Consider the following 27503-nt stretch of genomic DNA (forward strand, 5'->3'; position numbering starts at 1 on the left):
TATTCAGGTGGACATTTATATTCATTCAAAAACACATACGTACTTACATACCCTATACAAGGCACCCATTCATACGGTCATATGTGACATCATTTAATATTTAATAAATGACTAAATTGATATAATAATTTGTCTCTTTGTTTCTGTTCATAAAGCATGTAGATAAAGCAGCTGTTCTCAACCTTGATTTGAATGCAAACTCACAATGTATTTTTGAATATCCATCTTGAAGGGCATAATTACAATACATTTTGGGGTCCCCAAAAGTGTTCCTATGAAGTAGAGTCTGTATAAAAAGGTTGAGAGCTACTGCAGTAAGCATACTTAATGAACTGTTTCAGCATTTTTCAAACTTCCTGTTTAATATACCTCATTTAAGCCAAACAATTTTACCTGACCAATTTTGTTCTTTCATAGTTCCGCAAGGGTTACTCCAGAATTGTTGTCCAGTAGTGACATCATTACAATTCAGCCACTTGGAAGTGATATCACTAGTAGATGACTTTGGCAAGCCCCTGCTGTAATTCTACCAAATATAGTTAAAAGAGATTATTTTTGGCATAATTTGAGGCATATTAAAATAGATGGAGGTTGAAAACTGTTGAAATAGCCCTTTAATATAATATTCTTTCAATGTGTATACATAGTTGGATCAATGTTGATGCAATTCTACGTTCTGTTGATGTTGACTATAACATGGTTGAATCAACGTTGATTCATTAGTTATATTAGTTTAATCAATGTTAGTAAAGTTCCATGTTCTTTCAATGTTGATTATAACATGGTTGAATCAAGGTTGATTCATCGTCTAGGCTCATTGAAAATTCAATGATATTTCAATGCAGATCATAACGAGCAACATCAATGCTCTTGTCAATGTTCTGACATCAATGTTAATCTCAATCTTCAGCCTAACTAAATTTCAATGTTGATTCAATAACTTTTTGCTATCTGGGAGGTGCCTGCCTTTGCATCATTTTAGGAGGGGAGCAAGAAAGTTTCTCTTTAACTCTTATTAACTTCATAGAGTTTGTTCTTAAAGATGTAAAGAAGCACTTATTGGGACTGTTTTTTTGTTCTATGTAGATGAAAGCAGCATGTCTCAGAGAACAGAAGGTTTGTTGTCTTGCTGAACGGTGAAAGTGAAAGTAAGTCAGTTTCATAACTCAGCATGCAGCATCACGTCCCAGAAAAGGGAGGGTGCTGAAGTTTGTCAGGACAGTCACAGGCAGTATTTAAAAAGTTTTTATAAGTGAAAGTGGGACAGTCCCTCAAACTCTCAGCAAGTCATGATGGAGAAGTTTAAGACGGTTCTAAAATTTGCCAGTGAGCACACCAACATCGGTGTTGGCGTTGTGGCCTTGCTGACTATCGGTGGGGAGGAGATCTTCTCCTCGGAGATCTTCGAATGCCCCTGCAGCCCGAACCTGAACTACTGGTACGGGATCGGGTTCCTGCTGCTGCCGGCCCTGGTGCTGCTGCTGATCGGGTACATCCTCAGTAAGGAGACCCGGAAGCTGGTGACGGGTCTGTGCCGATGCAAGGAGCGGCCGTCCGGCTGGAGGCTGTATGAGGCAGGGAGCGTGCTGCTTCATGTCACCTTCTGCGCGCTGGTGGCTCCGTCCACCTGGATCGCTGTGGCTCTGCTCAATGGGAACTACTTCGAGTGCGCGATGGCCGGGAACATCACAGGCATCTACTCCAAATGGCACCCGTGTCCACAGACAAAGACCGCGGAGCAATGCTGGAAGGAGGTGCACGGGTTCCCCTGTGGGAAGGGGAGCGAGGTCCCGGAGGCTGACAGGGGGCGGGTGATGCTCACCCTGAGGGCTCACTCTCAGGTCAGTGAGCAGCTGACTGCGATTTTATATAATAATAATAATAATAATAATAATAATAATAATAATAACTTTATTTGTCTTGCAACAAATATTTACAAAGCAAGTCACCGCTCGAGTAGAATATTCAACATCAGGTTAAAAGGCATATGAGGAAAATATGATAGTAATCATTATAATAATATAGTTAGAGCGTTTTATTTATTTATTTAATTAATTAATTTCGCTAGAGAAGAGGGTGACGGCATCACATCAGGCAAAGAAAACCCCCCAAAAATGGTTAAAAGAATGTGGAACAACAATAAAAAAAATGTAAAAAATTAAATGAATGTTTGAACACACAATACAACTATTAATAATGATTATTATGATAATAAATATAAAAGGTCTACATTTTATTTCAGAAGAAAAGAAGCGTTTGTTGGGACTTTTTCTTTCCATGAAGACAAAAGAGGCATGTTACAGAGAACATGTGTCTGTTGGGTCTTACAGAACGGTGAAAGTGAAAGTGAGTCAGTTTCATAATTCAGCGCAGTATCATGTTTCAGGGAAAGGAGGGTGCTGATGTTTGTTAAGTTTGACCACAGGCAGTCACAGACAGTTTGAAAGTGAAAGTTTGAGTCCCTCAGACTCTAACAGGCCAAGATGGATAAGTTTAAGACGGTGCTGAACATCGCCAACCAGCACACCAACCTCAGGGTTGGTGTTGTGGCCCTGCCCAGGGGTTTAACTTTAAACAACAAGTTGTAGACGTCCTTTGAAATTCCCTAAACTCCACGTTACATTAAACATCACACACAATCAGCATACCTCCCACTTATGTTAAGAGTGTGGATGTGCATGTGTAGTGTGTGTGTGTGTGTGTGTGTGTGTGTGTGTGTGTGTGTGTATGTGTGTCCTTCTAAAACAACACAACATGCTGCAGGGCTAATGGTTAACTGGTAAGTGCAAGCTACTAAAAACACTGAGAGTAACCCAAGTTGAATTAGAGAAAATTAGTGCTGGGCAAGTCAACGCGTTATTTTCGCGGTAACCCGTCAATCTATTAACGCCATTAAATATTTTATCGCACATTAGTGCATGTTGCTCACATGCTTTTATTTTGTAAATGTCTGTTGTTGACCGCGGTGGAACCGAAGGGAAATTGGCGGAAGAACACGAGATGAGTAACCAAAACAAGCATGGAGAAGAGGGGCAACGCCACGGTACTTAAAGGCGCTCGCCGCTTGGTGTATCAGTCCACACGCCCGGCGTGCCAGATATTAACAAACGCAGGTAGTCTGCCAGAACGAAGAGACACGATGAGAACTAGAGCCTTATTTGGCGGTGTTTTTGTGTGAAAGTAAAAATGCGCTGAAAATTCTCTAAATAAAACTTGAATGCAGACCAATATCAGATTTTTTGGTGGGAGTCTGTTTATTTGTGTTTTTGGTCAAGTAAAATATGCCCTGTCTGAGTGCAGAGGAAACCAGCAGAGGAGCAGGGAGGGGGTGTTTGGTGCGAGCGCCCTGGGCTTCTACTACACAAAAACACTGCTGTAGGATTAAATTGTGCCCTAAACCTTGTGATAGGACCCAATTTGTTCCATCCCAGAGTATCACTTTAATGACAGTGGCAATAAGCTTTAATTTTGTATTTACATTTTGTAAATTTGATTTGCACTAAATATGTGATTTAACTATTACTGTATAACAAGTACTGATTTAGTGTTTGCATGACAAATGTTATGGCACTTTCACAATGCGATTAATTATGATTAATCAGGGAAATCATGCAATTAATTACAATTAAAAGCTTTAATCGTTGCCCAGCCCTGGAAAGAATATATTTGTGCTTCCACCAGCAGCTGGCAACCACATCACTAGAAGGAGGAGGAGCAAAAGTTTAAACAAAGAAAACAATTACACCAGTTGGTCCAAGTTAAAAGGGCCTAAAATACAAATACAAAGAAGCAGGCAAAACAGCAGCCGATCAAGGGCCTGAATACAAAAATAAATGCATTACATGCAATGATTTCTTTATTACAATGTAGTTTATAAATACCTTAAGCATTTTTCTACTTACCAGTTAGCTGGCTTCACATACAAACCAGGTAACTGCACCTAAACTTTAGTCTTAGGACCCACAAGACACAGGAAAGGACACTATTTTCAAAAGATAAAAACGGATTCTTTAAAAGAAGTCTATAAAACCTAATCAATGAATTTACAAAGAAATCAAGACAAACCTCAGTAAACCAGACAATTCACCCAAAATGGAAGGACAGAGAGGCAGACACGCAGGCACACAGCCAGAACACTATTCCAGAGACCAATTCAACTGTTAATTCTAGGTAAATGCAAGATTACTCAGAATTAACATTCCTCCCTGCTGCGTGCACATAAGACGCAGTTTCTGGAGAAAATACATTAAGTCAGCAGAAGCAGAAATGTCCCCTGTCACTCTTTGTGGTTTATATTTACTTTAAACTTCATCCTGATCAGTTTGTGGAGACTGGAATGGTGCTGTGGCTCATCATTAACCCTTTGCTTCTTCAGGAGTCACCTTTCTGCTGTCTCTTTAAGAAGCAGTTGTAGTTTGGCTATCTTTGCTCTCATTCTTTAAAAATCTGAAGAGTTTTCCTCCAGCGCAGGCTTTCAGCCTGTTAGCTTTCATACCACACTGTTATGTGCCTCTGTGCAGGGGCATGTCCAGACTTTCACACTGGGGTGGCTCAATGAGGGCAGTGACATAGAAAGGGGTGGCCAGGGTGTACACATGTACAACTTATTACCATCTATCCTCTTTTGATTCACTCTTTTCTTTTACAAATATGAGAAACTATGACTGTATAAATATGATATTGCAGTGTATGATTTTAGTCTAGAAAAGTATTTTACATAAATGTGCATCAGCAAATCTTATAAAGTTAAAGTCATTTTTTTAAGCCAAGGTAACAGTGGCATTAGATAAGGCTTATTTATGTTTGTGTTAAACAAATAATTTATTTATAAAAGTTTCAAGTTTTTTTTTTTTTTCCTTATTTTGCCAGTTAAAGAAATTATGAGAAAATTGCATCGTTAACCCATTATTGGAAACTGTATCAAGACGAGAGTTGGGTGTATTGTTTTTATGACCCTAGTTATGATGCTTCCTAAATATTGCAGCTAGCAAAGGACAGACACACTAAGCACTGATTGAGACCCCCCACCACAAACACACACACACACTCTAAACAGTGCTGATTATTTGAAGCTTAAATTGTATTAAGAGCCCAGTTAAACTTGGTGTGTGAGTGTTTTAGCATGATGACTCTCTGTTGTGTGTTGATACTGTCCACAGATTCTGGGTTGGCTTCTTATTGCAGCCATCATGTTGTCCAGCCTGCTGCTGACCTGCCTGGCTCGCTGCACGTCCCCCATCAGCTACCTGCAGCTCAAGTTCTGGAGGGCATATACCCGGGTAGAGACCAGCATGATGGAGTCTACATCTCTGAACATGCCAAAGAGCTGGCTGAGAGGAACTTGAAAAGCTTCTTCAACAAGACTCCGCCTGCAGATGTATACATCCCCCCGGAGACGGAATGGGAGAGGATCTCTCCCCGGTTCAAGTTCACCTCCACTGAGAAGCAGCACTACAGCACCCTGCACCATGCCATGGAGAATCTCGACAGGGCTGAGGGTGAGAAGCAAAAGTTGCTCCCAGTCAGAGCCAATGACTCCTCAGGTATCAGCCCTGCTGCTCAGGGTCCTGAGAATGTTGGCGACACAGGGGTGTGAAGAGGTGCATTGCATTGTTCTCAATCTACATTAAAAAAAAAAAATCTTAAAAATAATAAAAATCAGACTTTATTTTTCAATCTTCTTAAAGGGGCTGCGAGGAGTTTCTAGATGATCTTGAAAATGTTTCCTGTCTAGATATCTGCCTTATCCTGATCGCCAGCGCCAGTATTACAGCTTATTACGAAATGCTACTTTACAGCTTCACGATCGGGTCGAGCAAGACCGGATTGATTTACGGCACGTCTAGGTCCCTACGACAACACCATGCCAGCTGATGAAGTTTAGTAGTGAGAAGAGAGATCTGTGTTTTTCTCTGCTGAAACGATTTCTGTGATTAATTTTGTAGCGATGGTGGACACTGGAGCCTAACTGTCAGACAGAAAAAGGACAGAAGAGCAGAAGAAAGATAAACAGGAGAGAGATTAAGCACAAGCTAAAGGCTAACACAGGAGCTAAACTGTGATAATGTTAACTCCAACCCACAGTCAGCAGTTATTCTGCAGTGGTCTGTTCAAACTTGAGAGTCTATCAATAAAATGAAGAGTGAGGTTATGTTAGCTCTGATTGGTGGATGACTGGCAGGACATAACAAAGATTCACATAACCAGACTCCATCATGCTCATTCTGTGAACTTCAATAACCTCAGGCCTCTCCCAAAACATCAACAACCCACCAATACAGACTGTAACTCACCTGTCACCATCAACATGGCACTTTTAAATGTCCGTTCCCTTTTAAACAAATCTTTTATTATCTGCGATTTGATTTTAGATAACGAGTTAGACTGTTTGTTCTTAACCGAAACGTGGCTGGGTACAGATGCACCAGTTATTCTCACTGAGGCCTCCCCACCAAATTTTAACTTTACATTTTCCCTAAGGAGTGGCAGAAAAGGTGGTGGTACTGCATCAATAGTCAATAGCTCTCTAAAGACAAAAGAAATGAAATTTGATCAGTACACCACTTTTGAACATCATGCAATTCTTTTTAACAGTCCTTCAATCCTGTGCATCACTGTTTACAGACCACCAAGACATAATGCTGCTTTTATCAGTGAATTCTCTGAGTTTTTATCCATAATCCATGCCACTTTCAATTTTATTATTATTTCTGGTGATTTTAACATACACATAGACAACCCTTCAGACTCCATGGCAAAAGAGTTTTTAAATTTACTAAACTACTTAGATTTTAATCAACATGTCACGCAGCCAAGTCACGAGAGAGGACACATATTGGATTTAGTCCTTTGTTATGGCCTGTCAGCCAGTGTGTCCTCTGTCGTTGACTTGGCTGTGTCAGACCATTACTGTGTGTTTTTTAATATCACCAGTTTTATTCAACGGGAGACCTCGGTGAGAACTGTCAGGAAGCGCTATTTTACCCCGGAAGTGGCTGCAAATTGTATTGAAATATTAAGTAAACACCCTCCAGCTCCTACACCTACATCCTGTGATTTTATTGTCGAACATTTTACAAATAAACTGAAAACAACAATTGACCTTGTAGCTCCACTAAAGACAAAAAAGGTACTGCCAAAGCGCACACCTCCATGGAGAAACAAGGATATTAAAAAATTAAAGAGAAATTGCAGGGTAGCTGAGCGGCGATGGAGGAAAAATAAGATAGTCATTAATCATCAAATATACTGTGAGCAACTTAAAATATATAATATTGCTCTCAGACATGCGAGAACAAGCTATTTTACTAAAATTATCACAGATCATAAAAACAACCCAAAAATTCTTTTTAGCACCATCAATCTTTTAATCAACCCTGTTTTTAACAGAAACCAAATCACTCCTTCAGACTCTCTTTGTGAAGGCTTTGCAGATCACTTCAGGGGTAAAATAGATTTTATAAGAGCTTCTATTTTTAATCAAAATACTGTTTTTAACACCTTAGAAAGCTTGTTTTTACCTGAGGAAACACTGGACAGTTTTGCACTGGTTGATGCTGAATTGCTTGGTAGAGTTTTCTCCCAAGTAAAACCAACAACCTGCCTTTTAGATCCTATTCCAACATCACTTTTTAAACCGCTTTATGGTTTCCTTGAAGTTGAGCTTTTAAATATGGCAAATTGTTCTCTTCAGACAGGCTGTTTCCCTGCTGCCCTTAAAACGGCAGTGGTGAGACCCCTTCTTAAGAAGAACAATTTGGATCCTGATGTTTTTAATAAAAAAACAGGCCAGTTTCCAACTTACCATTTTTAAGCAAAATTCTAGAAAAACTTGTTTTTATTCAGCTGAATGATTTTTTAAATAAACATTCCATTCTTGAGAAATTTCAATCTGGATTTAGGACAAACCACAGTACAGAGACTGCCCTACTAAAAATTGTTAATGATTTTAGGTGCAACCTGGACTTGCACAAACTCACAGTCTTTGTGCTACTGGATCTTAGAGCTGCTTTCGATACAGTGGACCACACAATTCTTTTAAATAGACTAAGACACCATGCAGGCCTCTCTGGTACTGCCTTTCAGTGGTTCAGTTCCTATCTCACAGATAGAAAATTTCTGGTATGTCTGGACACATGCTCCTCAAGGACCCATGAAGTGAAATGTGGTGTTCCCCAAGGCTCAATTTTAGGCCCCATACTTTTTAATGTGTACATGCTGCCACTAGGAGATGTCATCAGGAGGCATGGTATTATGTTCCATAGTTATGCTGATGATACACAGCTGTATATATCCATGTCTCCTGATGACACAGGGCCCATTGATGCCCTTTTTAATTGTATTCTAGACATTAAATCCTGGATGGCAGAAAACTTCCTACAGCTCAACCAGGGCAAAACTGAAGTTTTAATTATCGATCCTAAGGCTCAGGGAGAGAAACTTTTATCAAAACTCCAAACCCTGTCTTTAACTCCATGCAATCAGATTAAGAATCTGGGCGTCATTTTTGACTCTGAGCTCAATTTTATTTCTCATATAAAAAATGTAACTAAAACAGGGTTTTACCACTTAAAGAACATAGCCAGAGTCCGCCCGTTTCTCTCCCGGGCTAACACAAGGACGCTAATGCATGCTTTTATCTCCAGTCGTATTGACTATTGTAACGCCCTGCTTTCTGGTCTTCCAAAAAGAAACATCTCAAGTTTGCAATCATTACAGAATTCAGCAGCACATGTGCTGACGAAGACCAGAAGGCGGGCACACATTACCCCGGTTTTAAAATCACTGCATTGGCTCCCTGTGTGTTTTAGGATTGATTTCAAGGTTCTTTTAATGGTTTTTAAATGTCTTAGGGGTCTTGGACCTTCTTATCTTTCAGAACTACTTTTACCATATGGACCCTCGCGGACCCTGAGATCCTCTGGCACTGGCCTCTTAATAATTCCTCAAGCTCGAACACGGACTTACGGTGAGGCATCTTTCCAACATTATGGCCCCCGTCTGTGGAACAGCCTGCCAGAGGACCTCAGGGCTGCAGAGAATGTTCATATTTTAAAGTAGACTCAAGACCCACCTTTTTAATTTAGCTTTTAACTAATCCCATATTTTTATGTTATTATTTATTTTTTATTTTATTTATTTATATAATCTCGCCTTTTTACTTGTTACTCTTATTTTATTACTATTTCATTAACGAGTGTTTTATTTGTTTATTTATTTTATTCATTTTATGATTCTTAGCATATGTAGTTTTATGTTTCTACTCCATATCTCCAGTGTTTCCTCAGCAGGGGGCTGCCTGCACTGGGGGCCGCTGTTGGCTCTGGCTGGGATGTCTCTGTCTGTGGTGGGCGTCGTCTTGGCCAGGTGGGGGTCTGCAGCAGCGCTTTGCTGCAGTGGGCCCCTTGCTGGTCCTGTGGCATGCCCGGGTGGAGGCGTCCTGGCTTTAGACTGTGGACGCCGCCCAGTGCAGTCGGCCTCCTGGCGTTTCCTGACCTGGCTCCTCTGTACTCAGCCACACGATTTTAAATCTACACATTTAAAATCATGTATAGTGTGTGCATATGTATGTATGTGTGTGTGTGTGTGTGTGTGTGTGTGTGTGTATATATGTGTGTGTGTGTATATATATGTGTGTGTGTGTGTGTGTGTGTGTGTGTGTGTATATATATATGTGTGTGTGTGTGTGTGTGTGTGTGTGTGTGTGTGTGTGTGTGTGTGGGTGGGTGGTGCTTTGGGGTGGAGTTTGAATGGGGGATGGGGACTGTTTTTAACATGTATAGCACTTTGTGCTGTATTTCTTTTTAATGTATGAAAAGTGCTTTATAAATAAACTTGATTTGATGATTTGATTTGATAATGTTACACATTACAGACACGTCCTAAGAGCTGTCAGTGGCGGTACATATGGCCAGCTACTAAACTACTGTACGAACCACTATTGAGGCTTGTTGTCACGTTAGCCTACAGATATGTCGTAGCATCAGGCTGCTGGAAACGCTACATATAGCCGGCTACTGATGTACTGTACAAACCTATGTTTGCTTGTTGTCCTGTTTAAAACTACAGCGCTACGTAACTGTACAGATAAACACCATACCGCATTTCATTCTATCCAGTTAAAAGTTTACTTGAACAAAGAAATTTTGTTCCAAAACAAACACACGCCTGGTTAAAAGTTACATCTTTGCGACAGAATGAGACTCCCGGCCAGGAGGTGGCGAGGCAGACCATTTAAAACAGATCCTCCTCATAACAGCTTTAAGCACCTGTCTCACAGAGGAAGAGTTTAACCTCATGCAGCATCATTCAGTTAAACATGTGGAGCAGAGAGATGAGCAGAAACACAGCGAGCAGCAGAGCTAGAGAAAAAGCAAGGGTTTCAAACTGCCAACATTTGATTTTGAAACATTTTTAAATTCTAAAAAGACTTTATGGAATCCCAGTTTATAGTTTCTGTATCACAATCAATTGAAATGATTTTCTGAGATACTTTTAAACTTTCTTTGTAAATAAAAATGCTATCTTTCTTTGTAAAATGTATAAATAATATGTAATATGTATTCACTCATTAAATCTTGGTTGGTAGTTCAGTACACTATTTTTATTTTACTTTTGTTAAAAAAGCTGTTTATTGTAGGTTGTAGTTGTAGTTGTTGTTGTTGTTATTGTTGTTGTTGTAAGGACCACACTATTTTGTAGTAAGCATGTTGTTGCTGTAGTTACAGTAGTACTTTGTCTGAGGCTGGTATCTTTATTTCTGAACTTTTTACTATATTTTAACATTTGTTATAACCAAATGTTTTCATTCATCATTAAAGATATAAAAGGCATGTTTTTATTATTATTATTATTATTATTATTATTAGTAGTAGTAGTAGTAGTAGTAGTAGTAGTAGTAGTAGTAGTATTGTAAAGAGGTCACAGGTATAGAGCAAAGTGAAACAACAACATTAAGCATTAAATCAAGCCCTTAATGAATAATATAAATACTGTGTTTCATGGAGACATTCTTTAAAACCACACACTGGTTTTCAGACTCTTGAAGTCATGAACTTGATCTTGTTGTAAACTAACTCCTCATTATGAGGCCATGGATTAACAGGAAGGCAATGGCTGTTTTTAAAACCGCCTACTACCCATGTGTCAAACTCAAGGCTTGTGGGCAAAATGTGGGCCGTCAGGCCATTTCATATAGCCTGCTAGAGCTTAAAAGATGTAATTGTCTTATATAACACATAAACTACATTCCCCATAATACCCACCAACTATGTTACCTACCATGAAGTGAGGACATCCGCCACCAGAGTGCAGTGTTTTCAAATCAGTGGCATTGAACAGGTCAAACTGCCTCCAAGGGCGGAAATCATGACAGACTTTTGCAACAGCGGGAAGCATACTGGATTTTTACTTTACAAACTCTGGCCCTAAAAGGCCTTAGTGATGAACTTTCTCTGAATATGTTTCTATAATTAACTTACAGCATGTCCTTTCTCCTTCTGGCTAACTGATGTGCGATGCATATAAATTGCACACATTTCTAGGCCCACTTTTAATGACCAGGTGACCTATTATATGTGTCCGTTTGCATGTATTGATGTCATCAGGTTGTACCACATTCTAGACTGTTTATTTCTTTGGGAATTAAATGATATAATCATCAATGGACAGTGTCAACTTAAAGTTTAATGTATTGTTTCTCATGTTTCTTGTCTTATGGACCTTTAATGCCCCCTAAACGGCATATCTTGTGATGGATGTTTCTGCTTTTAGCCTTATTTGTAGGCTTAAAATAGGCTTTCACCATGATGACTCTCTTTGTCAGGAAGTTAATGTATGTGTGTTTGTTGTTTTGTGTATCTATTTTTATCTTTACTAGTGCAGATGTTACGCCATGATGACGATTGTCCACAAGTGCGATCGCCACCTCTTAAGACGTCCTGCCCCTTTGATTAAACTGTTTGCCTGAGGAAGGTCTGAGACCAAAACGTTGCAAATAAATTACTTTCTTGCAAGTTAGACAGTGTGCGGGAGTCCTCCTTCCCATGCAGCCCATCAGTGAAATCATAAGATTAGTGTACTCACAAAAATAGTGATTGTCTATCTGCCATACTTCTGTTCTTTCTTGGCTGCATCCAAGAGTTTTTTGTTTCCACTGAACTTCTTGTACATCTCTGTGCAGGGATAAGTGATATTGACACACACTTGCAGCTCAGCCTTGACGCTGTCCACATCCAGACGATTCCTCTCATTTCTCCATGCAGTTGTCATCATTGAAAATACATGTTCTGTGTGTGCATTGCTGCATGGGATGGAGAAAATATAAGCGCTGACCTTCCTGAGATTCACAAGTGGTGCATCTGCCTGGGAAAACAGTTTCAAATATCGTTCCTGACTGTGCCAACCTTCCATTTCTGGTGAACTGAAGGAGCTTTCGACCATGGCATATTCCTCATACAGTCCATCCATATCAATGACCAGATTGCAGGCCTGGACAGCAGCACTGTGGTCTTCAAATGGCACAGCTGCTGTGAGGCCAAGCTGGGCCACTTTGCTTTGAAAGCTTGTGTCAGAGAAGTCATATCTTTCACTGATGTATTTCTTTGCTCTCTCATAAAAAAGCAGAAAATTAGCCTCACATTTTTTTGACTGGCAAGGGGGCAGCTGCTTCAGTTTGGTGTTGACAGCAAACCCAAAGAACCTGTCCTTCATCCTTCTTTCCAGCTTTTGTTTTAGTTCAGTCATTACCTTAAACACCGATGTAATGCTGAAGGATTTTGCCTCAAGTGCTTGGATCATGTCGGAGAACAACTTAAGAGCAAGGCTGAGAAACAGAAAATATGTCTCGGACACCTCATTTCCTTCCTCTCCCAAACATCTCCACACACTTCTGGCACAATCCCCCTCACCCTCACTCTGGAAGTAGCTGGCCAGGGCCTTCCAAGATTTCAGGATTCTGTCAATGGATGGCAGCAGGGACAACCACCTGGTGACAACATGCCGCAGCAGGTTGCATTCTTCCACCTCCACAAACTCACAGAATTCCTTCAGTTGTGCTGTTCTGCTTGCTGATATGCTGAAATGGCTGTAAATCTTCAGCACAGCATTGTCCACATCAACATCAAGGCTGCTTGCTGCATATCTGGTTGCATTATGCAGAATATGAGCCAAACAGTTTGCAGAGAGCACATTTTTTGGGCTCAGTTTTAACTTCTGATACACACTGTTATGTTTGCCATAATTGACACTGGCATTGTCTGCTGCATATGCAGACATGTTTTTCACCTCCAAGCCAGATATCTCAAGTTTTGCCATCAGCTGGTTTGTTATGGCTTCTGACGTTTCGATGCTGTCACGATAAAAATCCAACAGGACATGTTGGATGCCTTCATCAAAGTGAAAATACCTTATCAGGATGGGAAAACACTTGGTTGTTCCTTTATTTGAGGCGTTGGTTGCCATGGAAAAGGGCAGGTTGTTTTCTTTTATGTAGTCGGTATGTAACTTTACCGAATAGGGAGCGATGACCACAGGTCATGCCTTTAGCTGTGGGCGAGTCACTGAAAATCTCCCGGTCCACTTTCACGCTGCAGTCTACACTTCTGTAGGACTGGTGATGCTCTACAGCATGGTACACCTTGCACAGCTCTGCAGTAGTTATTTTGTCATCCAGGGGCGACGAAACTTCACGCAAAAATGTCCTCATTGAAGAGGTACCTGCCACACGTTTATTACTTTTATGTTTATCCGTACTCGCATGCCATTCAATTGCAGCTTTCCCTTTCCTGCTCACGTCAACATCACACCGACAAAGTGTGCAGAAGCCATGGAATGAGTCTCGACTACTTTTCGTGATATATTCATGATCTTTTGTCCATTCTGAATTAAACAAGGCTTTGCATTTTGGCATGATGCTAACTTTCTGATAATTCCATCATGTAGCAGCACATTGACCCTTGTTTACTTTTTTAACCAGTTGGATGCACATTTTACAGTCTATGATTGGCTATTATGCTGCAGCCCAGAAAAGATGGAGAAACTCAACTCTTCAAGCCTAGTGTATAGAGTACCTTTGCCTAGTGCGTCAAAAAGGAGGACAAATGTGCGTCCGACTTGATGCTGCGCCGGACGCCGGACAGGGCATTGAAAATCTGGACTGTCCGGCCTAAAGCCTCGCGTCTTTCCCATGCATCTCTGGTGGGAGGGACTAAGACGCAAGTGAACGACACATGTGGAGGAAGGAAGGATGGAACTTTGGAGCTTTGAGACGCACCCAAGCTCTGCTCAAGCCTGATAACAAGCCATTCATTTGAATCAGGTGTGTTGGAGTGGGGTAACATAAAAAAAATGCAAGGCAGGGGTACCCAGGACAAGGATTGGGTAACACTGGTCTAGGTCATGTTCATAAGTTGTTGGTGAAGGGCTTACGGAGTGGCCTCTCCAAACGGGGGGCTAAGCAGTTAGCTAGGTACTGTTTAGTCTCAGCTATTATAGGCAGCTGCTCGATCTGGAGGAGGTGCTGTTTTCTGTACCCATGAGAGTATGTGTCATCATGTGTGTAACTTTGTGATGCATCTTTGAACGCATTGTGCCTGACAATTTTCCCCTGTCATATTACACTGTCAGTGCTTATATCTTTTGTACACTTTGCTTATGTAGACATAAATAAACATTTCAAATGTGGATAAGGATTTGGATCAAGGTGTTCCCTATTGGAAAAGCTGAATTCGACCTAACTTTGAGTCAGGATCATGTGAAGAGGTGTGCCTTCATCCTCCTCTCTAACAGCTACTGGTCAGGTGTATGTCTTTTTGTGGCTGTCTTTGGTGTTTCAGTGTCTTTTGTGTATTTGGTATCTGTCTTGAATTTACCTGTGTTTGGTTTGGTTCTCCTCGTGTTTCCCTTGTGGTTGATTGCCCCTCATGTGTTTCACCTGTGTCTTGTTCCGCACCTGTGGTTGATTACCCTTTGGTGTATAAAGTCTCTGGGTGTTTCTCAATTCAGAGTTCGCAAGTTCGAACTCGCGAACTCTGGAAGTTCGGACTTGGCAAGTTCGTCTCTGAGTTCGGACTTCAGAGGTCGGGAGTCCACAGGATGATCCTACCACTATTGGAACGGCAGCGGACTTGCGTCCCCTTCCCTGTACATCCACGTCACATCCGGTTGTCTTGCCAGCAGTTTGACAGAAATTACACAAATAAAAAGCATAAATTATAACATAAATCAATCATGTCTCATTGTGGTCATTGTTTAACAGTAATTTATTAGCTTATTTATTTGTTTCTCCGAATTCCAATAAATAGCAAACCAGTGGCGGGAACAAACGAGTGTAGTTGGGGAGGAAAAGAAAACATTGGTTTCTACGTCTGCTTGGCACAAATTCTATCATTTGAGTCTAAAAATTCACAAAAAAATGAACGAAATCGACGTGACTATTGCTGTCGGCATACTTTATATCGCCGCTGAAGAGGAGGCTGCACGATTGAGGAGGCAGATCCATCAGAGGAGGGCCAGGATGAGGCGAAGGATGGCAAGACGGCGCGCCCTGCTGGCCAGTTTGCTTTCTTTGTACGTTCATTTCATCTCATTCAGATTAGGAATAGACAATTATATATACTTTGAACTTACTTACATTAGCTCTATCCCAGTGAAAGACAAACTGATATCGTAAGTGTATGTTTCAAGGCTCGATAAAGTGCCGAAAATATCAATATAAGTCACTCCACAAAAACGGTCTTTGCCGCATAGAATTACTCATATACATAGAAAAAAATGGCCAGTAAACATTTCATTCCTAAACCTTTCACAGTAAACATATAAGACAGTGTGACTTTTTATGCTCAGGACAAAGAGGAACGGGAGTACCACTTACCTTTAATACAAATAATAAGAAATTACACAAAAACAATCATTGAGTACTTTTGCTTAAATAAATACATGCATATATTCAAACATAGATGTTACATAGGCTACACACTGAAAAATGTTAATAATTGAAGTTAGTATGGTAGGGTAAGGTTAATGATTTAATGATCCAGAGTAAAAAGATTTAAATTTAGAAAGTTTATAAATAGTAAAAAGAAATAAAAATGTTAAAAATCAATAACATTAACAATAATAAGAAATAAATTTGAATTCAGACACATGAAGATTAATAGTTAACTAATTAATGATATGTTAAAAGTCAGAAACGTTAAGAATAATAAAATGGAATAAATAATTTTAAGTTAACAGTAAAAATAATTAATAATAGGTTAAAAAATTACAATGAGGAATACATACATAATAAAACGTTACGTAACCCAGGTCACTATTTTACATACTTTTGTAAAGGTGAATGTGCATTGTTAAAATTCTGCCAGTTCTATAGTTTTACTTTGTTCTTCAACTCTATATTAATTTTCGTTACGTTAGATCTCGCGTTATTTGTAGATCTCGCGGTAAGTGAATTGTCCTATCACGTTCCTGGATTCAGCGTGAATCAGGAAGTGTAGGTATAAGACGGCGCAGCTGATAGTGTGTAAAAATAAAGATCAGAATGTTCAAGCTGACCATGCTAAGGGCAAGAAGCTGGTGGGGCGACTTCCAAAAGGGTTGGTCGGATCAAAATGCACAGCAAATGTTAGCATAGCTGGCATTAACAGCCATTGTCTGCTGGATAGTGGTTCACAAGTCACCACAATTCCTGTATCTTTCTATAATCAGAATCTGTCAGGCAAACCAATCCACCCGCTTGAAGATCTTCTTGAAATTGAAGGTGCTGCTGGTCAAGTTGTTCCATATCTCGGATATGTTGAAGTAGCTGTGACATTCTCCTGTGATTTCCTTGGGTCTGAATTCGAAGTTCCAACGCTTGCTCTTGTAGTTCCTGATGTGCATCCCGACACACCTTCTCAAGTTCTTATTGGAACTAACACTCTTGATATCCTGTATGATGAATATCTCATCCACAAGCCAAACCATCAACCCAGTCTGTATGGATACAAAGCACTGTTGAAAATCCTTGAACTGAGACACCAAAGGAATCATACTGGTACTATTGGAGTTGTAAGGATGATGAGTGTTAGTTCCAATAAGAACTTGAGAAGGTGTGTCGGGATGCCCTAGCTCATCTCCATCTTGTACTGTTCCAAAAGCTGAATCAAGTTGCTGCAGATAGATCTTGGGCAGAGTGTCATGGCTTACCTGTCATTCCCTCACTCTCTCCTTCTGAACTCCAGGAGAAACAAAGAGCAGAGCCCAGTCTCAGAGAAATTATTCTTCAAAAAGAAACTGGAAACACCATTGCTCCTACAGTGAGGAAGGAACTTCCTGAACTCTCGCTTTTACTAAGGGAATGGAACAAATTGGAGTTACGAAATGGAATTCTGTATCGGAAACGAAACAGTGAAAATCAAACAACTTACCAGCTTGTTCTTCCACACGAGTTACGATCCATGGTCCTGCAAAGTTTACACAATGATATGGGTCATTTGGAAATTGAAAGCACTCTTGACTTGGTCCGAACAAGATTTTATTGGCCCAAGATGGCAGCTGATGTTGAAACAAAAGTAAAGACTTGTGAGCGTTGTGTTCGCAGAAAAGCTTTTCCTGAGAAAGCAGCCCCCTTAGTCAACATCAGAGCAAATCGTCCTTTGGAACTTGTGTGCATGGACTTCCTAAGCCTTGAACCAGATAGCAGCAACACTAAAGACATTTTAGTTATAACTGACCATTTTACAAAGTTTGCTGTTGCTAACCCAGGTCACTATTTTACATACTTTTGTAAAGGTGAATGTGCATTGTTAAAATTCTGCCAGTTCTATAGTTTTACTTTGTTCATCAACTCTATATTAATTTTCGTTACATTAGATCTCGCGTTATTTGTAGATCTCGCAGTAAGTGGATTGTCCTATCACGTTCCTGGATTCAGCATGAATCAGGAAGTGTAGGTATAAGACGGCGCAGCTGATAGTGTGAGACACTCGATTTGACTCCAGATTGAATCATTTGAGATCTGATCTACAGTAAAGCTTGTTGAATAGTACGCGGAGTAACTGAACTTATGCTCTAAACATAAACGTGCTAACTGAACTTATATTTTGAACTTAACCGTGCTAACTGAACTTAGAAGACGAAGAAGTGGAAAAACTGAACTTATACCTTGCCAAGTTGTGCTGGACGAGACGAGCCGATGTATTAAAAATATATTTTGATTGGACTTGGTAAGTTAATTATAGTGACTGGCATGAATCTAATACAGTGTACACTCATCTGTTGGTATGTGTGTTGTTGTATGAATGAGTATGAGTAGGTAACGTATCGATGGGTTAAAGCTAATGCTAACAAAAGTTTGGCTACCATGTGCGAGTGTGAGAATGAATGAGCAACTAGCTGCGTGATACGCAGTGTGGGGCTATAGAGATCAAGGAAAAAAAGGTAGACGAGTAAATTTATCAATGTTTTATTTAACTGTTATTTATTTGATCATTTGTTAACTTATGTAATTTACTTGTTAATTTATCATGCGTATGAGTGTTTAAGTTTGGCCTCATTTTTATACAGGCCATGTTTTGAGTTTCCTTTTCCTTCTGGTGTGGATGGATGGCGAGCTGAAGCCTACAAACGAGGACATTGGAATCTATCTGTGAAACAACGACCACATCAGATAAGATTTTCAGTTGAAAGAGACTATTTTCTAGCTTTTGGACGATCGTATCTTTGAAGAAGAAAACATTTTTTTTATTATGAACTTTGAATCTGGTGGACAATCATAACTACTGATGACATGAAGTGCCTCATTTGAATTGTTGTGGATTGACAAAGTGAAGTGAACTTACTAAACAGAAAGAACTGAAGAACTTGAAAAATTTTCTTTCCTCTTTTGTTTTTTTAATTTAATTTTCATTTTATATTGAAAATACAAAAAACATTTTTTGAAACCCTCATTTACTGTCTGTGTGCCTTATTAAGTATTGCCACCTTATTTATTTCCCTCTTTTTGAGTTTAGATCTTCTGATTTCATTAGCCTTTTCTTCTTATGTTATCCTTAAGTTTATGGTAAAGTAAACCTTAGCAGTAAACATAGGTTACAGTTAACATTAATAATAAGAACTAAACTTACATTTATTAAAATGGAGAACAATAAATATGATAAATAGGTTAAAAATCTGAAATGTTTTTTAAAAAAAAGGTTGAATTTTTTTTCCCCTTTTGTTGTGGCCAGGACCAAGAGCCTGCCAGGAGGTATGCTCAAGTCAACCACAGTGTACCCATCCTGGCTTTGTTTTATTCGGACGCAGAAGCTGACACCAAACCAGCCTTCAGGCTCTCCAGGGACAGCATCAATATGCTTCTGCAGATGCTGCCCTTGGAGAGGACCCATGGATGGGGTGCAGAAGTGGAGGTGCTGGTGACCCTGTACTGGCTGGCTTGTGGGGCATCCTACAGGGTTGCAGGAGACGTTTTCTGCATGCCACTGGCCACTGTCTACAGGGTGGTCCATCGCACCATCGATAAAATGATGGACACCCTGCACAGAGCCATCCATTTCCCCAAGGAAGAGGAAATGGTGGGGCTGGGTGCCGGCTTTGCCCGCCTTGCTGGCCACGAGGTGTTTTGCTGGGCTGCTGGTGCCATCGATGGGTGCCATATCAGGATCCGGCCCCCTGGAGAACCACAAAGGCAGGCCTACACAAATAGGAAGCTATTCGCTTCCATAATTTTGCAGGCTGTCTGCGACTCCAGGGGGCTTTTCCTGGATGTGTACATCGGGAACGCGGGGTCTGTACATGATGCCCTGGTCCTGCGAAGGTCCCCCATGTACCAGCAGGCCCTCTATCCACCACAGGGGTATTTCCTGCTGGGTGATGGAGGGTACCCATGTCTGGAGTTCCCTGTGGCCATTATCACCCCGTATCGGCAGCCTGTTCAAAGTAAGGACATGTTGTTGCCAAACATATTAAAAAAACATGATTTTTTTTTACAATGATACATTTTAATATGTTTTTTTTAAATGAATATTAATTACCAGGTCGCGTTGAAGCAAGGTTCAACAGATTGCACGCCAGGGCTCGAAACATAATTGAGCGGACTTTTGGTCTCCTCAAGGCCCGCTGGCGCGCGATCTTTCGCCGAGCCTTGGAGATCCGGCCCCACTTTGCCCCAAAAGTTGTTGGAGCTTGCTGCATGCTCCACAACATTTGCATCGCAGCAGGGGACTTGCTTGATGAAGAGCAGCTGGAGGAGGAAGGCCCAGACCAGGGGGACATTCAGTGCCCAGATGCCTTTGGGCGGCACAGTTCTGGGAACGCTCTCAGAAGCAGGCTAGCTGCACAGTCATCTGCTCCAGGTGTGCTACCACCATGCCTGGAGCAGCATGACTATCTGTGAAAACAATTATGTTCACACCAAAGTGTAAATAGTTATTTTTTCATTGTTGTTATTAATCATTTTCAATAAGTTATTTAATCTGTTCTTTCATCAATTATTTAATCAGTTATTTACGTTCTTTAATCAGTTCTTTCATCAATTATTTAATCAGTTATTTACGTTCTTTAATCAGTTATTAAATCAGTTTTTGAACTCTGAACAAAAACTACATTTATTTACATTTTATCTATTTACAAGTTTCTCGAACAAATTTAAAAAACGGTCAGCCCTCTCTGCTGCTCTTCTCTCTCTCTCCTCCTCTCTCTCCATAGCCCTCCTCTCCCTCTCCTCATCCCTCTCCGCCTGCTCCCTCAAGAACCCCAGCAAACTCTCCTCCCTGGGTGTACGGCTCTGGAAACGTCTTGGGCTGGGGTGGAGGCTGTTGTGCTGACTGAGCCACCTGTAGTGGCAGTCAGACTGGATGCAACAACCAGGGGCGGACTGATTGAGTGCTGCCCCTGGAGTGCTGCATCCATTTCTGAATACCACTGCCAGGTGGCAGCAGTCACACTTCCAGCCTCTACCCCTCTGCCTGTCGGTGGGTCCCTAAGCTCCTGAGGCAGAAAAACAACTTCTAGCTGATACTGTATTTATAATTACAGTCTTGTATGCATCATATACACCACACCTTCATTTTTTTATATGGCTTTTGTAAACTACTCTTGTTTAACAGGAAAGTACCAGAAAAGTTTTCAGTCACCATTACAAACAGAGGCAGGTCATTACCTTGTATTTGTCCTTCAAATTGGACCACTTCTTCTTGGCCTGCCTGGCCGATATCGGCAGGCCAGAAGTAGTCACGAAGTCCCTGGCAAAACAGGGGAATGTAAATCAACCTTCATAACGTCTCTATAATGCTCCTAAACGTACAATAAGCAACAAGACACAGCATTACTCACCCCCAGCCAGTCTGGGCCAACCCACGCCTTCCAGTAAAAAGAGCCTCGTTGGCCGCCCGCCACTGTATAAGGGCCCGGGTCTCCTCAGTTGTCGCTGGATAACAGAGTGATACCGTCGTGATAAAGTACTTATTTCACATCTACGCTAAAACCACAGACATGTAACACTGCAACAGTTAACCTATGAACGCAACTTTGCGCTGTATTAGCTGTGCTGAAATACCAACATAAAGCTGCTCAGTGGTTGGTGCTAGCTAGCTTAATGTCCCTTTTTATCGTTACCAAAACCACCCGCATCATCCGTTTAGAATTCATCAGGGATGTCTTAACCCTGGCCTTATTAAACATTCAGGTTTTAAACACAACTCCATCACAAGTATGTATCTTAAAGTCCTTATTACTTATCTTATTCATAATTTTACGTGGCAAGTGTTACTTACAATTGTGACTCTTCTCCTCCGCCATTTTTCTGCTTCTTCCTTTGGCCGAACGGGCGAATTGCATAGTGGGATTGGAGCTGTGAAAAGTCCGCTCAAGTTACGTCCGGAGGCAGACTTGGTAATAGGGGCAGGGCAAGTCCACATCCGGGTACATGAACCGAACTTGTCTCGATGCGGACTTAGAATTGGAACAGGACTTCGGCTGTGATTGATGATGTATCACGAGTCAGCGAGTCCAGGAGTATGCTGAAGTACACATATTGAGAAACACCTTCTGTGTTTCATTTGTTCCCCGTTGGTCAGCAGATATATTGGCTAAACAATCAATAAAATCCGACACAGTAGATATTGACGTGCCATTAAGCAAGGATGAAGTCAAATCTATCATAAAGAAACATATGTATAAAATATGGCAGGAAAATTGGGACAACACAGTTACAGGGAGACATTTATATAGTATACAACCACAAATCAAAAAGAGTGAAACACGGGGCAGGAACAGAAGAGAAGAAACTATCGTAACTGACTCTTATCTTATTACTTACTTTCATTTGGGCAGATGTGCAGGATGCCTTGGCAGGACAGGAAGCTCATGTGGTTCTCTCTAAAACTGTAACTCTTGTGTTGGCTATAAAGCTTTCCATTTTTATTGATAAGTTTAATATTTTATTTTCATTTTTTCATTTTTTCCCGGTCAATAAATGAATAAATTACGGTCCTTCAGAGAGATCACAATCCAAAGCACACCCAGAAGGCAGCATTAATCGATTCCTTTGCAACAACAGCAATTTGGAATCGTAGGTTACAAAGACTTTTGGTTTATACAGCTCCAACAACTCTACATTAATGTTGTAAATGACTGGACCATTCAATACACAACTCCTTAAAAATCTAGTTCCCTAACACATATCTAATTTTAGATAAACCCCCTGGACTATGACATAATTGTGGGAGTTATCAATGATCATCACCACTGGACTCTTACGGTAAAATCTATCATTTACTATCAAGCCATAAAACAAATGAACAAATATCAATGCACGTATTTCATACATAATCATACACTTCAGTAAACAAATGTATCTTTTTTCATTGGAATAATATTTAGGTAATCTACCCCCTAGAAAAGAAGTTCTTGTTCCTTGATCCCATTTGGGAGTCAAAGCGAGGCATCCAAAGAGAACAACAAGGTAATGACCTGTAATATTTCAGCTTGAAACTAAGCATGAATAGATGACAGTATTATGATGAATAGATCAAGAATTTGAAAACTGCTAACCTAACTTAAAATATTTCTTTATCTTTATCTTTATTTAGAGCCTTCATGCAGAACAAGGGCTGCAAAGTCTCAAGGTGGAAGTGTGATTCTGTTCCACATCCAAACCAGCCAGACAGTGCCTCACGTGGAGTCTTTGTTTTGAAAGTTTGGTTTTTGGTGTGTATAAAACTGTGCCCTTATCTAGTCATTACTGTATTATATAATGCTAAAGCTAATTTTAAGTGTAAACTTCTGGTGTTTAAAGTGGAAATGATTTACCATCTACAGATGTATGGCTCTGATTTATGCTGTGCATAAATGAACCTTAAAAAGCTTAAATATATTTTCAGTTCGCAGACAAACTTTTGGAAGCACAAATTATAGATTTCTCATATATATTGTTACACAAGAAATAGTCATTATTCAATGGCCATTACAAGAAATATCCTCAAACTCTGTAATTATATTAAAACAGGGATCCCACAGCTCAGGAGCCGCATACGGCTCTTTCATCCTTATACTGCAGTTCCGAGTGACTTGGGAAAAAGTTACAAAAAAAAACCCAAACATATATTTAATGAAAGTGTATTTTATTTGTGTTTGTTCTTTTTTATCATTTTAGTTCTAAATCGGTCTTTGTCAGTGACGTCATCTACAAGCCCCTCCTGCCATTTTGGTGGGTAAACGGGTGTAAACAATAGAGGTAAACAATGGAGGTAAACAGAGAGGCAGGCAGCAAGCAAATGTCTAGATCATGGTTCATTCAGCATTTTAATAAGGTTTTAGTTCAGTGCAGTCTCTCGCCTTGATAATTTTCCAGTCATTCATTTAGGATAGGAGCTGCCACTTCAGCTGCCACACGAGGCATCTCGTCCTCTTCGCTGCAGCAGCTGGGAGCTGGTCATCTTCTGCTTATTCCTCCAACATCCGTCTAGATTCCAACTTCATTCTAGCTGCTCAAAGATCTCTGAAACCCTGATCCTTGTAAGTCCTGCATATCTCTGGTGGTGGTTTTCAATACTCTATATCTCATTTTCTTAATTTTCCTGCTCAATTTAAATTTTCTCTTCTTCAACACACTTTCAATCTAACTGTTCTACTCGTTCGTATCCCTAGCATCAGCACATAACCAACTCCCTGCTTCTATGTATTTCTCCTGCATCAGCATGCCATCCCATATTTTATTTCTTTTAAAGCTTCTAGTAAGGGAAAGATCTGAAAATTTGGGAACTAAATCGTTACCAAGAAATTTCTTCACCAATGTGTTTCTAAAGGTGTCTAGTATCATGTACTAAAAGTTTGAAATTCAACTCCTGTGGGAAACCTCTCAAAGTTGGGGTACTGATAACCGATTTTCAAAAATTGAAAAGTGCTTAAATTGGACTTTAGTAACTTGTAAGGCTCAAACAAGTGGTTTTTCATTATTCTGAGTTGATTGCTATCATTTATTTTTCACCACAACCATTCCTTAGTGGGAAAAATGACACACCCACCTTTGCATTTACATATAAAGTTGCATTTATTTCAATTAGTTGCACAATAATTAGAGCAAATACTTGTCCATGCTCTGAAATGCTTTAGGTGTCGATGTCTAAATCATCAAAACCATCATGAATGGCATTCTTGCAGATAATGCCTTTACAGACTCCACAAGCTAAGATTCACTTGACGCCTTCTTGCAGCTGCATCACCGGTTACTGCAAGAAGAATCGCAATTGCAGCTTGTAAACTGGAGGAGCTCTTCAGGAGCTATGGGGTCTAGAGTTGGAACTGGCCCATAACCATAAACACCTGGGGCTCTAATTTCATAGACCAGGCGCAAGCGCAGGTGCACCTGCCCTGCGCTGGCCTTCGCTGTGTGGACAAGTTTCCTGCAGTGCCAAGAGAGGCGCAGTCAAGGCGCAGAGGTGCGCAGAGGAGCGTAGAGCTGCGCATCCACGCCTCCCTCCGCGCAAATGGCAGAGAGGGAGGAGAAAAGCCTGAGTGGGTTCAACACAGCCAAGGGCTGTTTTCACCAATCAAATGAGCGCTTCTCCTCGCCTTCAAATGTGCTGCGGCCGATGCGCAGCGTCTGATTGGTCTGACTGATCCTAGACGCCGCAGAAAGTGTGCTGGAAAGACCCGGTAGCGGAGACGGTCAGAGCCGCTGTCCCTGCAGCAGGAGAATGGACAGCGGGGCACATCCGAGGACACGAAGCGCATCACCGTGTGAGCTAGCTCCCAGGACAGATTTAATCCGTTCCTTTGTCATTAATAGACGTACAAAAATAAGAGACAGTTACACAGCTGGCTTCAAATCTGCAAATCTGCAAAAGAAAGCACTTCAGGTTTGTTTCAGACCTTTTAGTATACCAATATTTCATTATGATATATTGTTATTATTATTATTATTATTATTATTATTATTATTATTACCTGTCAAACAGAGTTGTTTTCCTATGGCCAGCGATAGCAGAAACTGTATCACACACAGTGAAGGCATGAGAAAAGATCGGCTAGCGTCTCTGTTTTTCAGAGAGAGTCTTCGCTGCAGCTTTGTGCTGACTCTTTCTCTGCCTTTGATGCTTTAGCTGACTTCTTCGTGACCTCGACAAACTTGTTGTACAAATTATTTTGACACTTATGTTAGGGATGTCCGGATTACATTTTCACTTCCGTTACGATACTGATACAGCAGCATTGAGTATTGGCCTATACCGATATTAATCTGATACGATATCAGCATTAAACATATATACTTTTATTACTTATTTTGTAGTATGTCTGTCATGTTAGCAAAGGCTTGATTAAGTGATATAATTCAAACAAAGAACAGTAGTCAGCAACAGTAGGTATAAGGAAAAACTGACCCATTTGTTATTAACCAATGGGTAACAGAAACTGCTTATATCAGAGATTTTAGATGCTTTCCGATACAATACCGATACTTGTTTTTTTGCTGATGTCGGACCGATATCCAATATCAATATCAGATTGGGACACCTCTACTTTTTGTGGTACCTAAGTCTTCCTTCTTGGTCATACCCCTGCATAAGCTCCAAAATCCTAGCATTTCCAACTGCTTCTACAAGTTTCAAAAAAGTAAAGTAGCCCTAGGGAATTCCTTGTATAAGCCTCTCAGCTGGTGTATCTGGGCCTTCACAGATGAAACAATTAAGCAGAGCTGGAGTAACCTCTTCATCCATAGTACTGCAATTATAGCCTAATCTTAGACTATCATAGCACGCAAAGTAAAATGAAAATATAGATTTAATATTTTGTAAGATCAATATGTCTCAGTAACACCAAATATCACTGAAAACATCAAAATATAACTTAAACATGAAACACATTCTTACAAAATATATATGACACTCGAATAAATAATAGAATGTACACGTTACATATATGAAGATAAGGCAACAAACAACATCACTTACTTCTAAGGAACGCATTAAAAACATGCTAGCAGATGTTAAAGCAGTAGATTTGTCTGTCCATGATCAACAGGGGAAAAGGACCAAAATGACTTCTGGTGTTAATGTTAACTTGAATGTCAACCAACTACAGCAATCACCTTTAAACAGAAACTAGGCCTATTTACCATTAAAAAAATGCTGTTTTTTAATTTAAGTGTACCCTGCAGGGTATTTGTGTGAGGGGGTTATTGGGAGTTTTTTCACTAGGGAGTTGCATTGCTGAAAAATAATTGTTTGCAATCAGCTCAGAATCATGAAAAATCCTTAGTTTGAGCCTTCACAAGTTACTTAAGTCCAATTTAGGCACTTTTGAATTTTTGAAAATCGGTTATCAGTACCCCAACTTTGAGAAGTTTTTTGAGAGGTTTCCCACAGGAGTTGAACTTCAAACTTTTAGTACATGTTATAAGACACCTTTTGAAACACATTGGTGAAGAAATTTCTTGGTAACGATTTAGTTCCCAGATTTGTCAAATATCGGATAAAATGCCCTTACTATTCGGCTTCTGCGTTCCTCATGAGTGCCACAGCGCAGAGTACTCCCGCTTTTACCCAGTTTCAAAAGGTTCTTAACACTTTTAATAGGTTGAGCCTCAAGCATAAGGTAACTTTTAACTTTTGCTTTTATCGGGTAAAAGGGTTTAGTTATTTTACTCCTGGATTTTACTCTTTTAATGAGAGAGAGCCGACATGACAACCATGGACACTATCACTATGGATGCTTCCTTACCTGTAGAGGTCGGACAGCAGCTCAAAAGGGCTCAGAAAAGGATTAATAATCTTCTTGAAGACATCCGGCGGCTATCCGACGAGCTACAGAAAAAGGACTCTTTGCTGGCTGCTTTTAAATCCCGGCTCCCGGCGTTGTCCAGCTGGCCAGAGACCTCACAGATCAGCACAACGCTTCTGCTTCACTGAGGGACACCATTGTTTGGGAGCCGTCCAACTCTTCATTGTCAGAAGCCCTCCTGCTCCACTCCCAGCAAAGGGACTCCCTGGTCCGAGGTGGTAGTCCGCAGTCGGAAGAGGGCTCCTGGC

The 27503-nt window shown here is 40.5% G+C and overlaps 1 pseudogene; it reads left to right on the plus strand.

The window, feature by feature from the left end:
- The first annotated feature begins 1292 nt into the window (after positions 1–1292).
- LOC141800558 (calcium homeostasis modulator protein 6-like) lies at positions 1293–5596 on the plus strand (annotated as a pseudogene).
- The last annotated feature ends 21907 nt before the right edge of the window (positions 5597–27503 follow it).

The sequence above is a fragment of the Halichoeres trimaculatus genome, unplaced genomic scaffold (genome assembly GCF_033239565.1).
Source record: "Halichoeres trimaculatus isolate MK-OKI-2021-1 unplaced genomic scaffold, fHalTri1.1 fHalTri1_scaffold_12, whole genome shotgun sequence".
Taxonomy (NCBI): domain Eukaryota; kingdom Metazoa; phylum Chordata; class Actinopteri; order Labriformes; family Labridae; genus Halichoeres; species Halichoeres trimaculatus.